Here is a 17,500-nt window from a genome sequence, read left to right on the forward strand (position 1 = left end):
TGTGCATGTTCATCCCGAGCTTCTCAAGCTCCTCAAGATCTTTGATCATGGTCAGACCGTGATCATGGACAGACTGTCCTTCGCGCATCTTTGTCTTGAAGAGCCTCTTGGACACTTCAAAACGAGCTGTGCGACTCTGCTCACCATACAACTCTTGCAGGTGTGCTAGTATGTCCCTAGCAGTCTTGAGATTCTCATGCTGGCATTGGAGTTCATTAGACATGGATGCCATCATATAGCACTTGACTCTAATGTCAACATCCAGCCATTTTTGATGCATCTGTCGCTGAACATCAGTAGGACGTGCTGGTAGTGTGGGGATATCTGAATCGAGTATGTAGCCTATTTTCTCACAGTCCAAAACAATTTTGAGGTTTCTAAGCCAGTCTTTATAATTGGTTCCGGTCAATCGGTTGGTCTCAAGAATACGGGTCAAAGGGTTTGAAGCTGACATTGTATCTGCAGAGAGTAAAGATTCTAGTTAGACTTTTGTACTTGATCCTAATCTGTTCTAAGGTCTTTTAGAACAAATGTAACTCCCACTATTTTCTCGAATCCCTCACACTCCTCTAGTAGGAAAACGGAAATCCCACACGACTAGGGTTTCTAGTAGGTACTGCGGTCCCACCAATTTACATGCCACCTCACCTAACAGTTATTGGTGACACATAGATTGATGAATGTACAACTCTTGTACAATGCTTCTCAAGCATCTTGCAGTGCAACTTGGTCTCTAAGCCATGAAAACCTCACCTAACAGTTATTGGTCCCATCGCTTAGTTAAGTCAGACCCACCGTATAACCGTAGGAATAAAGTCGTCATTGGGTCCTCACCTAACAGTTATTGGTGCCCAACCCCACCTTTACCCTACAACATCTCATGTCTATAGAGAGGTCCAGCCCCCCGATGCAACTTGACCACTGTGTCCAGCCGAGACAAATCAACATCAGAAAGGCCTTAGCAGCTCTACTACAGTGGAAGACCTATTGACTTAATATTGGTTAATCAGGTCTTAGTGTTTGCAACTTGAGCTCTTCATAAGAGGTAATCGAACAATTGGCCAGGTAAGCAGGTGGGAGGCTCCCCTTACTCAGAGAGTAAGATCCTAATTAAGTAACCAACTTTCATGCTTTCCTAGACACCAATTAGATCAATTAATCTAATATGACTTGCTCATGTCGGTTCACTCTCGACTTGATTGAGGAGGTTTTAATTTAGGTCTCAATTGGGTTTGCTACATCATATGTAAACCTATCTACCCGACTCACATTCACATCACATGCAAACGGCGCATTGCAGGCATTCATAATCGCAGCAATAATTAAAGCTAAACTTTAAATAGGTGATGATCATGGATCCTAGTTAGGTCGTATTACAAGCACATGCACGTCAATCGATCAACTGATCTTCAACTCTTGAATTGGTTTCAAGCCTCCTTGACTCGATCCTTGACCAACTCTTGATCCAATCGCCATCAGCCGCTTGGAGCCCTGTTCATCTCATGCAACATCTTCGACTTGATCGTTGACGTACATCACATCACAGAAATACAACCAGATGTAAAATAAAAATAAAAATAAATTACATCTCCTTTTAGGAGGCACGCAGGCCTCTCAAAACATCAAATAAGATGCATGCAAGCATCTGAAAAATTACATGACATCGCAGGTCATTACATTTGATACCAAAAGGGTTTGAATCCTATGATCATCACCATATGCAACAATTATAATTTTCAGATCTGAAAACTAACTGATTATGTCATGACATAGGTTGCTGATCATGCTAATCATGATTCTAAACTTTGTAATCTCATTAACAACGCAATTAGAATCATCATTTTATCACATAAAAATCAGCATGCAAAAATCAGCACCCCTGAAAAATCTGCATGCAGAAATTTTCAGCATGCATGATCATTCAATTTTCAGATCTAATAAGCCTTTAGATATTTAATTCTTACCTTAATCTACGAAGCCTAGGCTCTGATACCACTGTTGGAAACCCGCCCATGCCGCTGATATTTCAAAAAAATTCAGATGGCAGCGGAATCGGCATAAGCGGGATCGACGTTCATCGCATGAACGTTGTTTCATGAACCGTTCGTAGTTAGATAAGAATTAAAACTTTTAAATACATTTAGAAGATCAGATCTTCACCTTGTGCGGGTAGATGATCACCGCAAACTGAAGTTCGTGGTCTAGGATGAAGGTTCGCTTGAAGCCGTTCAAGTGCCCGGCCTCTACGGGTATCCACACGAAGCAGTGATCCGATCAAAGCTCTCTTGTCTTCCCGGGGTGCTAGCTCCCTTGCAAAGACTTCTTTTGATGGCTGATTTCCTCTCTTTCAATCAACCCTTGATCGTGCTTGAGAGGAGGAAGAAGAAGGATGAAGAAGAGGAAGAAGAACGAAGCCCCTTGCAGCCTTTCTTTTTCTCCCTGCGTTGGAGCCAAGGAAGAAGACCAAGAGGAGGGAGACGCCTCCTCTTCTTTTTTCCTTTGCTGATGGCGGCTGAACCAAGGAAGGGAGAGGGGTGGCCACGGCTTGGAAGAGGAGAGGGAGAGCTCATCTAGGGCGCCGGCCCCCTTTGCCCCTTTTTATAACCATCTAGGGCTCCTACAATCTAGGAGCCCTAGAGTAATTACCTTTCTCTTCTCCCTTCTCCACATGGAAAAGGGAGGGGCATATTCCCCTCCTCATGGTTAACCCTAATCCACATTAAGTAGGGTTTGAAATGCCCTAATGTGGTCAAGCCCTAATCCAATTAGGCTTAGCCCAAGGGTGAACCAATTAGGATCCAATCTAGGTAAGTCCTAATCCAATTAGAACTTAAATCAATTTTGACTCAATTGAACTCTTCAATCCTAATCCAATTAGGAGTCTTATTGATTCATTAGATTGATAATTAATTGTGACTTAAGAAACCCTAATCCAAATTAGGACATATTTAATTTTAGTCCTAATCCAATTAGGACTCTATTTGAATCCGAAGTCCTAATCCGATTAGGACTCTAGGAATCCTACTCCAAGTAGGAATCCAATTTTGATTCAAAACTCCTAATCTCATTAGGATTGCAGGAATCCTATTCCAAGTAGGAATCCCAGTCCTACTCCAACTAGGATTTCCAGTCCTAATCCAATTAGGACTCTAGGAATCCTACCCGAAGTAGGACTCTTGTTTTAAGTCCAATTAATTAATTCCCTTTGTTCCTTCTTCAACTTCTTATCAATCAAATTGATTACTTGTGATTCATAATCACTTTTCAACCATCGGATCGGTCAATACTTCTAGTGTGTGTGACCCCATAGGTTCTACTCTGACTGGTAGTGAGATATATTATGATCTCTATCACAATATCATTGAAAACTCCTTTCAATGGGTTGGAACGATTCCAACTCAACTCATTAGGGTTTATCGATCATCAAGATAATCCCTATGAGTCCCACCATCCACCAGTGACACCTAGCAGCATGTAGTGGCTACCCAGTAGAATAGAAAGATTAACCTCTAGGTGCAGTTAACGTGTGATACAGTCCTACTATCGTGGATCCCTACAGGACGGAGGTCATGGACAACTCATCAAACCCCATCGTCTGTCATATGTCAAGATTTATTTGACTTGAGTTCGATAGTGGAAAACTCTTTTTCCACTTTATATTACTGCCCTGGCCAAGGTCTTAGAACTCAGTCTAACAAATCACATAGGATCACTCCTCTTCTATCAAGGTCGATAGATTCCTTATAGGTGCATACCCTACTCCTACAGTGAACTTACTGCAGCCAATCTACACTGCATGGACCATATGGCTAGAGACCATGTATGTGTGCAGTCAAACTACAATAACCTCACTGTGAGTAGCCGAAGCACCGCTGGTCAAAGGACCAGTCACACTACTGCAACATCAAGCAAGTCACTGACGAGTGGATAGACATCCAAGTGACTTCTTGTCTTGGTCACGCTCAGTACCCTTGTTCTCTAACAAGCACCTGCACTATCACTTCAGTGTCCCTACACTGTGGACTCAAGTCTCGTCCATCCATAAGAAAAGTGATCTGTGCACTGATCGGATCGATCACCGTCCTCGTGATGATCCATTGATCAGGAGCATTTAGAAATTAATCACCAATGATACATAGCTCAAATTCTCAACTCTTGAGAATATGTATCATCATCTTATTAATTTCTTGGACGATTCATAGACACATAAATAATATGAATGAAAAAGATGCCTTTTATTTATTCAATAATAAACAGTCAAGTACAAAATTATGTCCCTAGAATCAACAATGTGTCAGCCAAATTGGCTTCTAGGGCATACATCTAACACAATCAGCCATAAACCTAAGCCCCATCTTCTCAAGATGTATTTCAGTTTTCTGCTGACTTATCTGCTTAGTGAATGGGTCCACCACATTTCCTGTGGAGTCTACTTTTTGATCCTCTATTTATTTCTTTTCGAGGTAGTCACTTATTAGGTTAAACCGCCGCTCTATGTGCTTCGGTTCCTGGTGAGACCTTTGGCTCCTTAGCTAGTGCTATGGTGCCTTTGTTATTGCAGTAGAGTGTTATGGCATCTGATGCCATTACACCTAACTCTGCAATGAACTTCTTAAACCAAAAAGTTTCCACTGCACCCTTAGAGACAGTTTGACATTCAGCTTCTAAGGTAGAATCTACAATGATCGGTTGTTTGGAACTCTTCCAATTTACTCAACCACCGTTGCACGTATTCTAATGTAGACTTTCTATCATCAATATGTGTGCATCCTTCTACCTTCAACTCTTATCTTCTCCCAAAGATCAAGAACATGTCCTTAGTTCTTCTTAAGTACTCAAGACTGTTCTTCACAGCTATCCTGCGCTTCTTGCCTGGATTTGACTGATATATGAAGGATTCTAGCATGCTATAATGGGCAGCGGAAGCTAGGAATTTTAAAAATTTCTTGATAAAGTTTCTTAACATAAAACCCTTATAAGCCAAGATCACCTTAATGGAAGCAATCAAATAATATAATATAAATACAGAAATAGAAGAATACCTCTAACGCTAATCCAATATGCAGAATTTTCACTAGGTGCCCAAGTGTTCACCCTCCAACGTTGATCCACACGAAAACTTGATTTAAGTCTTAAGCTCCAAAGACTTTGATCCTTAATGCAGAATTCTTCTAAAGAACTCTAATGGCTTGCTTTCCTTTCTTTCTATTTTTCTTTAGCCTTCTAAAATCACTTCTAATCCTTTTTGTCCTAAAGAAGACCACCTTATCTTGGCTTAGGACACACTAGAAGCAATGCTAGAAAGAAAGAAACTAATGTAAGAAAGAAAGAAGAGAGGAGTGGGGTGGAGTTGGAATGATGAAACCCATGGAGTGCTAGCCTATTTATAATAGGTGTAGGGATGCATCTCCAAGGGATGCATCCATCCACACATCCTCTCATGAAAGGGCATCATCTAAAGGGCCATATCAAATAAGAGGAGGTGCAGATCAAGTGAGGAGGTGTATCAAATAATATGTCCTTTCATGTGGTGCCATATTTTGACCAAGTCAACATCACATGCTAATCACATGTCCATCACGCCTCACCTCTTGATCTTTCATGATGATGATCCAAGGGCTCCAATACAAGGTGCCATTCACTTGACCCATTATGTCTTCATCCAATGGTGGGATTAAGATCCAATAGTCAATTATGGTAGCCATCCTCTAACTCAATCCAATTGGGTTAAACCAACTCTTCATTATGTCTTCATCCAACGGTAGATCAAGATCTAACGGTCTAGATTGAATGATTTATTAAATCTAATCCAATTAGACTCAAACCAAGCCAATTAGGTGCCAACTCTTGGCTAACCCATATTAGAACATGATCTAATCCAATTAGATCAATTAAGAATCGGATTCGAATCCAATTCGAATCAAGAGCTAAGGGTTTGCAACACCTGCTAGGATGTCTATCTTGCAAACATGATCTAATCCAATTAGACCCTTAATAAGTTTTCTTGTGTGTGACCCATTGGGTTCCATACTTAGCCAGCAATAGGTGTGAGTGCGAGTTGACCCAACTTGATTAGAACTCTTCTAATCGATTTAAGTCCAAACTGTGCGAACCCGAACATAACCATTAGAATCCTTTCTAATTGGTGATCGAATTAAACTCTTTAATTTGATCAAACCTATAAGACAAGATTGACGTCTAGCAACGTGTCATGTCTACCCGAAAAATATGAAATTTGGTAGAAATACCAAAAATACCCTTCAGTGGCAAGTTACCATGCAATTCAATCCTTTAAACAAACTGCATCCCGAATATGTATATGAGTATGAATATATGTCAAACTCAATTTCATATTCATATATTTCTCAATCTTCTAATGATAATTCGAATAATAAAATATTAGAAACTCTTTCTAATTTTCATTGTGCTTTGATCAAAGGCTTCCTGAATTATCATATGATTAGAATAAATAGGATGCGATCTTCTCTTACTAGAAGTGATTAATTCCTTGTTGACCTACTCATAACCTTCGTACACATTCCACCATATCCAGAAGACCTCGTATATAACTTATTGTCATGAATGAGTGGAAACCAAAATATGGATTTATGTGCACAAGATACTATGGTGATCTCAGGTCAAAGGATCAGTTGCACAACTTCCACTAAGAGAATCATCTTTTAACATGTAAGTAAGACTTCATAAGATTTCTCTTTGTAGGTCAATTCAGTGAACTCATTTCTCTAATGAGCACCCACATCTTTGCATTAGTGTCTCCACACAAGTGATTGTGAGATCAATCACCCTCTGCATCGAGCATACATAAGATGTGCCAGTCTTCCGGTAAACATTGATCCCCAACTCAATGTACCAATGACTGGGAATATTTAAGATTAGAATTTTAGGATTTTAGGTCTCACTAGTATGATCTCATCATAGCCTCAAAATCATTGCCTTAATCTAAGGAGTTCATCACAAATATAATCAACAGCATATGATGAAACACAATGCCTTTATTTATATTGAATGTCATGTACATGATTTGGAAAATCAAAAGAAAATCCTTCACAATACATATTGCGATTGGCTTGCAGGACATCTACTCTTTCAATCTCCCACTTGCGCTAAAGCCAATCGCCCTTATATTTCATCCCCATGATAGTCAACTTTAAAGACCACGCAATAGCACGTATCTGGTAGGATAGTAATTACGGATATTGATCCACAGAAATTGGGGTATAGTTGTTTTCTTAAAAATAAAAATATTTAAAAGGATGAATTTGTGAAGACTATTAAACTAAGCAATTTAATAAAAGAAAATGCAATTAAAATGATATCAGTTTGGGAGAATCTAGGGCAAGGAATTCACCACTAACATCAGAACAAGGGTTATTTATAATTTATTTCATTCTTGGATTAACATGCAAATTGGCTACAAGCCTAATAAGCATTCGAATTGAAATTCACAAAAGTAATTTAGGCATAATCCATCTTCAGTTGGCATGAAATGTCTACCCTAATCTAAGGTGGCAGCACATCGCATCTTCCCTAAGCATGGACTATCTTATATTTACTTAGTGATCATGAAGAACAGTTGTATAAACATCATACTTAAAATCACAGAAATTAAATATGATTCAAAAGAAGATATCCATTAAAAACAATAAGTTCATACAACCCCAAGAATAAAATAAAATATAAAACCCATGTCCCTGTGTTAGGACTGCATCCAGCCCTAGAGAGGAGATCAGCCTTCCATGGAGTGGAGGATGGCAGCAGCAGTGGCACAGCAGCGGGCTCCCATCATGGCTACCTCCATTTCTTCGACGTCTCCTTCCGGTGTAGCTTCTACTGAAAACGGCTCCCTCTCAGCTCTTCTGAGAAATCATTCCCAGAATACTCAAGAAACTCTTCTCCCTCCTCTGTCTTCTGTGGGATTTTGCCTGTGAGCTCCGCTTGGGACCAGCCGGCTCCCTCCTTCCGAATAGCTTGCCAAAGAGAAGTTGATCCCCCTGTTTCTCGTCTGGACCTTTTATAGGCTGCACTCCTCCCCTCTCCTCCCCTGTTGCAAGATAAGGATGGAAGGCAGATAACTCTCGATCCTTGGATGTGAAGCTGGATTCGAATTGATCCGAGAGCGGTTGTGAACACGTTGAACAAGAGGATGAGGATGAATCGCGCCATAAAAGGGACTTGATATGTGAGAAGACTCTGTTCTTTGGATTCGGACGGGATACAATGACGTGGAATGCATGCGGAAGAAGGATTGGGCGCACGAGATGTTGAGATCTTCGAAGCTTGTTCGTGGATGAACTCTTGTTCCGCTGGGGAGAATCCGGAAGAAACTGATGCTGCTGGATGGAGCTGATCCGGTCGAGATGCGGTTGGGAGTGGATCTGAAACAGGGAAAGATGCAGGACGTGGCCAACTCGGGAAGCACGCATGAACTTGTGGAGCGGAATAGCTGGGTCGTTGGGAGATTCCTTGGGATCAAGCTGGGAGAGTAATGGTTCTGAAAGTTGGATAGGATTTATCTTGGGAGGATAAGTTCGGGAAAGTTTGGGAACACGTCACGGAGGGAATGCGGAGGATGCAGGGGATTTGGAAGAAGCTGGGAGGTGATTGCGGATGGGAGCTTGGATGATTCCGCAGAGAAAATCTGGGAGATAAATCAGTTCGGAGTTTATCCATGGATATGCTGGGATTAATCCGGACGATGGCTGACCGTGGGATGCTGGGAAGCAATCTGGGAAGAAGAGGATCAAGTGGATAGGCTGATACTCTGTTCCGAAGGAAGAGGATGCTGGAAGAAGTTGGATACGGTAGATGCTGTGCATTTGGTTCAGATTCGTGAAGGAAGAACAGGCGATGCTCATAGCTAGGATGCTAATCCGGAAGATGTTGGGATGAATCCGTGGATAAGGGGATCTTTGGAATCAAGCCGGAAGAGGAGGATTGGGATGAAGTGATAGATTCGGCTGGGAAGATAAGGCTGTGGAGGCTTGATTTGTGGACACGGGATAGGTAGCTTGGGCTTATCCGTGGGCGTTCGGAAGAAATGGGGTGCTGATCCGAACGGGAGAAGATCACGGTTGGGAGGATGTGATGAGCCCGACGCGTGGAAGAAGTGGAAGATGAGAAAAATGCGGAAGGGAAGAGCATGCACGAGATGTAAAGCAGGGGAATTAACATGTGGATTCAGTTGGGATTATTTGAGTGGGGGAGATGTTTGTTCTGTTCTTTGGACATGAGAGGGAGAGTGGAAGCTTGATCTCTAAATACTTAAAGGGTGACGTGGACACGGGTTCAGCTGCAAATGCGACCTGCACACATGAGACTCGACCAATAAAATTAAGCAAACTCGAATTATTTTTAATAATGCCGTAATGAAGGGGAAAACATTTTCTTATGTTTAAATCTAAAAATATATGTATAAAAATAATCATAAGTGCCATGAAAAATAGATTAATTTATACATTATTTAGCACTTATTACACCCCCAAACCTACACTTTGCTAGTCCTCGAGCAAAATAAAACTAACTCACTTTCGCAGGAATCGCGATTGCATTTACCGTATGCAATAAGGCTTTAAACCCCTAAGTGGCCCTAGTGGACGAGTTTTGTCTCGTGAGGGTTTCTGGCTCAGATACCCACAAACTGTTGTCTCTACCCAAAGAGTTTATTGTTTTATAAAATCTAACTTCAAATGCATAAGTGCCAAGAATTTCAAAAGCACACAAAGTTTTAATTACTAAGTCAGCCCAAATCTTAGGTCAGTATGCAACTTAAGTTGAAGTCATTAAGTTTCCGTTAGAGAATTGTAAGGCTAATTTATACTTGGGTGCTCGGTGATATCTTGACCATACACAAGCTAAGGCTTTAGATTCTCCAAAATACTGCTAAAACTAGTAGTTTCCAAGAATTGGTCAGATAAGACCTAATCACTGATTTAAAATCATCCTATCTTGCAAGATTTCGAGAGTTGTGGATGTTTACTTTAATACCTCATGGGCTTTATCTGTAATATTCCAGTTTACTCGAATGTTTATAACGACGGCTTTCACACTATCGTCTTTTTCAAGGTCAATATTATTATTATTTTTTATATTTTTTTATTTTATATTTTTTTTTATTTTGTATTTATAAATAAATTACACACTTTTACTCTTGTAATGATTCCTCCGTGTAGCGAGCATTCAGTCAACACTCCCACACCAGATGGCATAAGGGGTTGGGCATTAAGACTCCCCTGCGGACCTATGCTCGGGTTCCTCATCACAAGCCCGCTGACCTTTGACAATAGGTAGCCCTTTTCGATGTACCTGACTAAATTCACTCTTTTTTTTCTTTTTTTTTTCTTTTTTTTTTGATAAAAGTGAATTAGATAAGTATGATTCATCAGGACTCAAGGTTGCTACCAGACTTAACAACATAATGTTGAACCTAACCCTTAGAAGTGTAGGCCATGTGTGTTGTGAAATTCCAAAGTAAAAATTATCTTACAACTCACTAAAAGAACTTTTAATGAAAAGAACTCAAATAGTCTTACTCCTGACTAATCATTGAGCTTTTTAGATTTTATATACTTTGTGTTTTTATCATTTCAGCACTAAGGCATAGAAATTAAGTTTTTTTTTTCTTCTTTTTTTTTTCGAAAAATTTATTCAAAAATACGAAAATGCGAAAAATTTCTTCAAAAATTTGAATCCTATACCCCCCAACCTAGATCAGACATTGTCCTCAATGTTTTTTTTTATTTTTTTATTTTATTTTTTTTGAGATATTATATTATGATTTTTAATTTTTTTAATATATTTTTTTATTTGGGATGAAAATATGATGCATATGGAGTATAGAAGCATGTTACCTTAGCTGCATCAGTAATATGAGGACTCCTGCTAAGAAATTGAAAAAATACAATAAGAAAAAATGCAAAAATGACCTATGAAAATTGGGTTGCCTCCCAACAAGCGCTAAGTTTAACGTCTTCAGCCAGACGCAGCGCATCCTTATCAAATCATACCGGGTAATGTCGAGTTCTCCAAGGAAGAAAATTTGTGGGAGACTGATTGTCGAGCAAGAAGTTGACTGCTTCTATGGCCTTGTCTATATCTAAGTCAAAATGGGCCAAGCATGTTTTCAGAAGGTCATCTGCTAAAATATAGGAAAGGTTTTCTTCTACAAGATCGTCCATTTTATCTATTAGGAAGCACTCAACTTTCTTTGCGGGTTGATCAGAGGCACGAAATATATTTAACTTGACCTTCATATTCCCAAAGGATATATTCATCACCCCAGTTCTACAATTTATACTCGCATTGGCTGTAGCTAAAAAGGGGCGCCCAAGGATCACGGGGATTTGTTTCTTAGGATTAGGCTCATGTTCCATATCAAGGACGATAAAATCTACTGGAAAATAGAATTTGTCTACCTTGACAAGAACATCTTCAATTATCCCACGTGGTGTTTTTACAGATCGATCAGCCAATTGAAGGGATACTGAGGTTGGTTTCAACTCACCTAACCCAAGTTTCTCATAAACTGAGTAAGGTAAAAGGTTGACACTTGCCCCTAGATCTAATAGTGCTCGATTAATGAAATTATTTCCTAAGACACAGGAGATGGTGGGAGCACCAGGATCTTTGAATTTCGGAGGAGTGTTGTGTTGGAGAATAGAACTCACTTGCTCAGTTAGGAAGATCTTTTTAGGCACATGTGTCCTAGATTTTCGCTTTTGGGTACAAAGATCTTTGAGAAATTTGGCATAGGAGGGAACTTGTCGAATAGCATCAAGAAGCGGAAGGTTAATTTTTACTTGTTTGAAAATTTTCATCATCTCCTGTAGTGAAGTTCCTTTCTTGCCAAAGGGAGTGGGTGCATTAAGTGCTTCAGGAAATGGGGCCTTTGGAATGTGAGTTTCGGCAGAAGGTGGACTAGCTGAAGAAGAAGAAAAAGGTTTTAGATTTTCATTTGATATTTTTCTATCCTTTTCTTCACCTTCCTTATTGTTATCCTTCCTAATCTTATTGTCTACTACACGTCCACTCCTTAGGGTAGTCAAAGCATTGGCTTGTTCATGATGAATTGTATTTAGTTGATTTTCTTGAGCCATGTATTGTCCCCTAGGATTACTCACTGGTTGGCTTGGAAGCTTTCCTTCCTCTCGCTTGTTCAGTGCATTAGCTAGTTGCCCCATTTGGGATTCTATCTTGGCGATGGATTGCGTGTGAGAGTGCACCAATTGTGTAATGGTTTCCAAACCTTGAAGGGCGGTCAACACTTTCTCCTCAAAGGCTGTGTTTCTTTGGGGTGGAGGAGGAGTGTGTTGAAATTGAGTCGAAAGACGGTAGGGATTAACATTCTGGAATGGTTGAAAATTTTGGGAATAAGGTTGGGAAGTATTGGGAGTCTGCTGCTTCCAAGAGAAATTCGGATGGTTGCGCCATCCCGGGTTGTAAGTGGTAGAATATGGATCATTACCCGGTCGGGACTGTGTTTGGGCAGCATTTACTTGTTCTTGCACAAATTCAGGGTATTGAGCTGCCAAAGGGCACTCAAAAATAGGGTGAGACGGGCTAGAACAGAGAGCACAAACTTGTGCTTGGGGAAAGTTTGGAAGTTGTTCTCTAGACATTAGCTGGTCCAACTTGCGAGGTAGTGCATCTACTTTGTCAGATAGACCTATGGACTGGCTAACTTCATATATGGTTCCTTTTCTTTGAGAACTCGGGGGTGCTTGACGAGCAGAGGAAGCATGGTGGAGGAAATTTTCATTAAGGTTCTCAAACAATTGCCATGCCTCATGTTCACTTTTAAGCATGAAAGTACCCCCACAAGAAGCATCAACCATTTGACGATTTCGTTCGGACAGTCCGTCATAAAAGCATTGCACTAATTGCCACTTGGGTATTTGATGATGCGGGCATTTTCGGAGTAAATCTCTAAATTTTTCTCAAGTTTCATGAAATTCTTCCCCGTCAGATTGGGAGAAGTTCGTGATAGCACGCCTAAATTGGTTTGTTCTTCCTATGGGAAAATATTTTTTTAGAAATTCATGTTGCATTTGAGCCCATGAAAGAATAGAATTAGCTTCTAATGAATAGAGCCACTGCTTAGCTCTATCCTTAAGGAAGAAAGGGAATAGCCTAAGTTTCAGAGCATCATCAGTGAAGTTCTGAATTTTGACAGTGGTGCAGATCTCAAGGAACTCATCTAAATGTTTGTATGGGTCTTCATTGTTGAGTCCATAAAAAGAGGGAAGCATTTGGATAACACTAGATTTAATTTCAAATTGTGCAGCAGCAGTGGTATCAGGTAGTCGAATACAAGATGGAGAGGTATAAATGGAAGGAGTAAAGTACTCCTTTAACAACTTGGGTTGTTCTTCAGCCATCTCGACAGGTGGGGCAGATCCTATGGTTCTATAGGTGCGGATTTCGGCTCGAAGGGTCCTAATAGAACGCTCTATTTCAAGGTCAAAAGGTATTAATTCCGGAGATCTGGAACGACACCCTAACATACACTAATGCTTTTCTAATCAGTCAAGTGATGCTAAGCATGCATTAAAAGAAAAACACTTCAAATCCTTATGTTTGCCCTAAAATCACTAGACAGCTCCTAACTGGTTTGAAGAGGGCACCTAAGCCTCCAATCCGGTCTAATGACTGAGTTGACCAGGTAAGCTCCCAAGTAAGTGGGGGGGTCACGATGCGTTGCAAAGGTCCCACTTAAAAATTACTTGCCTCGAACAGATGAACTGTCTCCCTTGGGACAAAGCTTGCCTAGACATCAACTGAGCCACAGAGCGAAATTGGTGCAACTTTCGGTGATCTTCGTCCTATTGAGCTCGAATGTCCCTAGGGGCCAACGTCTAATTGATTTTAATTAAAATGATAGCTATGTGCGAATTGGTTCACCTAATTCGGGCAAGAATTTGGTGATGAAATCCAGTTCTTATCTTGTTGGGGTGATTGCCCTTACTATGTGCGGATTAATTGGTGTGTGTATCAAGCATGCATTCACACTTTTACTGAAATTAAAATCCAACAATCACCACACAATTTCAAGCAAACTAGGGATCAATTTAAATAAGAAAGGTTTAGAGGTTACCAAAGGAAATTTTTTCAGCAATTTTTTTTTATTTTTTAGGCAAACCTCTACAGCATTCCTTCTCTAGCAGTTCCTTTTTTTGATTGTCCCAGATGCTCTCTTTGATTCCTGATCAAATCATACAAAAAGAAAAACCCAAAAATTAGTAAGAGAGAAAAAAAGGGATAAGTAAAGTAACAAAAATAGAAAATATTTTTATTATATATTTTTTAGATATATATATATAATTATTATTATTTTATTTTTATTTATTTATTTTTAAATTTTTTATGAAAAGAAAAACAACTATGCTAGCAATCCCCGGCAACGGCGCCAAAAATTGATAGTCAACTTTAAAGACTACGCAATAGCACGTATCTGGTAGGATAGTGATTACGGGTATCGATCCACCGGGATTGGGGTATAGTTGTTTTCTTAAAAATAAAAATATTTAAAAGGATGAATTTGTGAAGACTATTAAACTAAGCAATTTAATAAAAGAAAATGCAATTAAAATGATATCAGTTTGGGAGAATCTAGGGCAAGGAATTCACCACTAACATCACAACAAGGGTTATTTATAATTTATTTCGTTCTTGGATTAACATGCAAATTGGCTACAAGCCTAATAAGCATTCGAATAGAAATTCACAAAAGTAATTTAGGCATAATCCATCTTCAGTTGGCATGAAATGTCTTCCCTAATTTAAGGTGGCAGCACATCGCATCTTCCCTAAGCATGGACTATCTAATATTTACTTAGTGATCATGAAGAACAGTTGTATAAACATTATACTTAAAATCACAGAAATTAAATATGATTCAAAAGAAGATATCCATTAAAAACAATAAGTTCATATAACCCCAAGAATATAAAATGAAATATAAAACCCATGTCCCTGTGTTAGGGCTGCATCCAGCCCTAGAGAGGAGATCAGCCTTCCATGGAGTGGAGAACGGCAGCAGCAGTGGCACAGCAGCGGGCTCCCATCATGGCTACCTCCATTTCTTCGACGTCTCCTTCCGGTGTAGCTTCTACTGAAAACGGCTCCCTCTCAGCTCTTCTGAGAAATCATTCCCAGAATACTCAAGAAACTCTTCTCCCTCCTCTGTCTTCTGTGGGATTTTGCCTGTGAGCTCCGCTTGGGACCAGCCGGCTCGCTCCTTCCGAATAGGTTGCCAAAGAGAAGTTGATCCCCCTGTTTCTCGTCTGGACCTTTTATAGGCTGCACTCCTCCCCTCTCCTCCCCTGTTGCAAGATAAGGATGGAAGGCAGATAACTCTCGATCCTTGGACGTGAAGCTGGATTCGAATTGATCCGAGAGCGGTTGTGAACATGTTGAACAAGAGGATGAGGATGAATCGCGCCATAAAAGGGAATTGATATGTGAGAAGACTCTGTTCTTTGGATTCGGACGGGATACAATGACGTGGAATGCATGCGGAAGAAGGATTGGGCGCACGAGATGTTGAGATCTTCGAAGCTTGTTCGTGGATGAACTCTTGTTCCGCTGGGGAGAATCCGGAAGAAACTGATGCTGCTGGATGGAGCTGATCCGGTCGAGATGCGGTTGGGAGTGGATCTGAAACAGGGAAAGATGCAGGACGTGGCCAACTCGGGAAGCACGCATGAACTTGTGGAGCGGAATAGCTGGGTCGTTGGGAGATTCCTTGGGATCAAGCTGGGAGAGTAATGGTTCTGAAAGTTGGATAGGATTTATCTTGGGAGGATAAGTTCGGGAAAGTTTGGGAACACGTCACGGAGGGAATGCGGAGGATGCAGGGGATTTGGAAGAAGCTGGGAGGTGATTGCGGATGGGAGCTTGGATGATTCCGAAGAGAAAATCTGGGAGATAAATCAGTTCGGAGTTTATCCATGGATATGCTGGGATTAATCCGGACGATGGCTGACCGTGGGATGCTGGGAAGCAATCTGGGAAGAAGAGGATCAAGTGGATAGGCTGATACTCTGTTCCGAAGGAAGAGGATGCTGGAAGAAGTTGGATACGGTAGATGCTGTGCATTTGGTTCAGACTCGTGAAGGAAGAACAGGCGATGCTCATAGCTAGGATGCTAATCCGGAAGATGTTGGGATGAATCCTTGGATAAGGGGATCTTTGGAATCAAGCCGGAAGAGGAGGATTGGGATGAAGTGATAGATTCGGCTGGGAAGATAAGGCTGTGGAGGCTTGATTTGTGGACACGGGATAGGTAGCTTGGGCTTATCCGTGGGCGTTCGGAAGAAATGGGGTGCTGATCCGAACGGGAGAAGATCACGGTTGGGAGGATGTGATGAGCCCGACGCGTGGAAGAAGTGGAAGATGAGAAAAATGCGGAAGGGAAGAGCATGCACGAGATGTAAAGCAGGGGAATTAACATGTGGATTCAGTTGGGATTATTTGAGTGGGGGAGATGTTTGTTCTGTTCTTTGGACATGAGAGGGAGAGTGGAAACTTGATCTCTAAATACTTAAAGGGTGACGTGGACACGGGTTCAGCTGCAAACACGACCTGCACACATGAGACTTGACCAATAAAATTAAGCAAACTCGAATTATTTTTAATAATGCCGTAATGAAGGGGAAAACATTTTCTTATGTTTAAATCTAAAAATATATGTATAAAAATAATCATAAATGCCATAAAAAATAGATTAATTTATATATTATTTAGCACTTATCACCCCATACAATCGAGGTGGTGATCGAACTGCTGTTGTGATAGAGCTTTAGTGAACGGGTCTGCTAGGTTGTTTTTTGTGTCTACTCGTTCAATGACTATGTCTTGTCTCTCGACGATCTCTCGAATGAGGTGGAAGCGTCTTAGAATGTGCTTGAATTTGTGATGAGACCTTGGTTACTTTGCTTGAGCAACAGCTCTAGTGTTGTCACAATAAACTGGAACTGGTCCAGCAATCTCCGGAACTACTCCCAACTCAGAGATGAACTTCTTCATCCAGACAGCTTCCTCAGCGGCTTCACTTACAGCGATGTATTCTGCCTCAGTAGTTGAGTCAGCTACAGTTTGCTGCTTGGAACTCTTCCAGCTCACTGCACCACCATTTAGGGTAAAGACATACCCTGAAGTGGACTTGCTATCATCTGGGTCTGATTGAAAACTAGAATCAAAAAATCCTTCTAGTTTCAACTCAGATCCTCCATAAACTAGAAAACTATCTTTAGTCCTTCTTAAGTACTTAAGAATATTTTTCACAGCTATCCAATTATTCTCTCCTAGATCAGCCTGGAATCTGCTTGTTATGCCTAAGGCATAAGCAACATCAGGCCTAGTACATAGCATAGCATACATAATTGATCCTACTGCCGAAGCATAGGGAATAAAATTCATTCTATTCCTCTCTTCAGATGTCTTAGGAGACATCTTCTTAGAGAGACGTATGCCATGACTCATA

At 40.6% G+C, this 17,500-nt stretch overlaps 1 long non-coding RNA gene across 1 annotated transcript; it reads right to left on the reverse strand.

The window, feature by feature from the left end:
• Positions 1–7,927: 7,927 nt before the first annotated feature.
• LOC120107095 lies at positions 7,928–14,288 on the reverse strand. The gene is made up of 2 exons (XR_005509046.1): positions 14,111–14,288; positions 7,928–9,323 (listed from the first exon to the last, which is right to left on the reverse strand). It is a non-coding gene; the product is annotated as an uncharacterized LOC120107095 (long non-coding RNA).
• Positions 14,289–17,500: the final 3,212 nt, after the last annotated feature.

This window comes from Phoenix dactylifera, unplaced genomic scaffold, assembly GCF_009389715.1.
Source record: "Phoenix dactylifera cultivar Barhee BC4 unplaced genomic scaffold, palm_55x_up_171113_PBpolish2nd_filt_p 000762F, whole genome shotgun sequence".
NCBI classification, from domain to species: Eukaryota; Viridiplantae; Streptophyta; class Magnoliopsida; order Arecales; family Arecaceae; genus Phoenix; species Phoenix dactylifera.